This window comes from Odontomachus brunneus, unplaced genomic scaffold, assembly GCF_010583005.1.
Source record: "Odontomachus brunneus isolate Ranch 3 - 2012 unplaced genomic scaffold, Obru_v1 Obru_scaffold_121, whole genome shotgun sequence".
Lineage (NCBI taxonomy): Eukaryota > Metazoa > Arthropoda > Insecta > Hymenoptera > Formicidae > Odontomachus > Odontomachus brunneus.
Window position 1 is genome coordinate 753,212 of NW_022639571.1, and position 294 is coordinate 753,505.

Below are 294 nucleotides of genomic sequence, written 5' to 3' on the forward strand. Positions count from 1 at the left end.
GGGGGGGGGGGGGGGGGAAGGGGGACAGTACAACTAACGACGTGGCAGGTCGAGTAAATCAGGAGGGAGAGTGACGATAAGTTTTTGCTCGTTACAACCGGCCTGGGAAGCTCATTACGCGGCTGCCGCTAACCCCACCAGAAGGGCGAGATGAAGGTGGAAGCGGGGTTGGCGGCAGGGGAGGCAGCCGCCGCCGAATGCTGGCAGGCTTCGACCTTTTCGCCCTCGACCAGCCGGCCGAACCGGGCCGTTCGGCCGGCGGACGGGCAGAGGAGGAGGGAGGGGGGGGGGGGG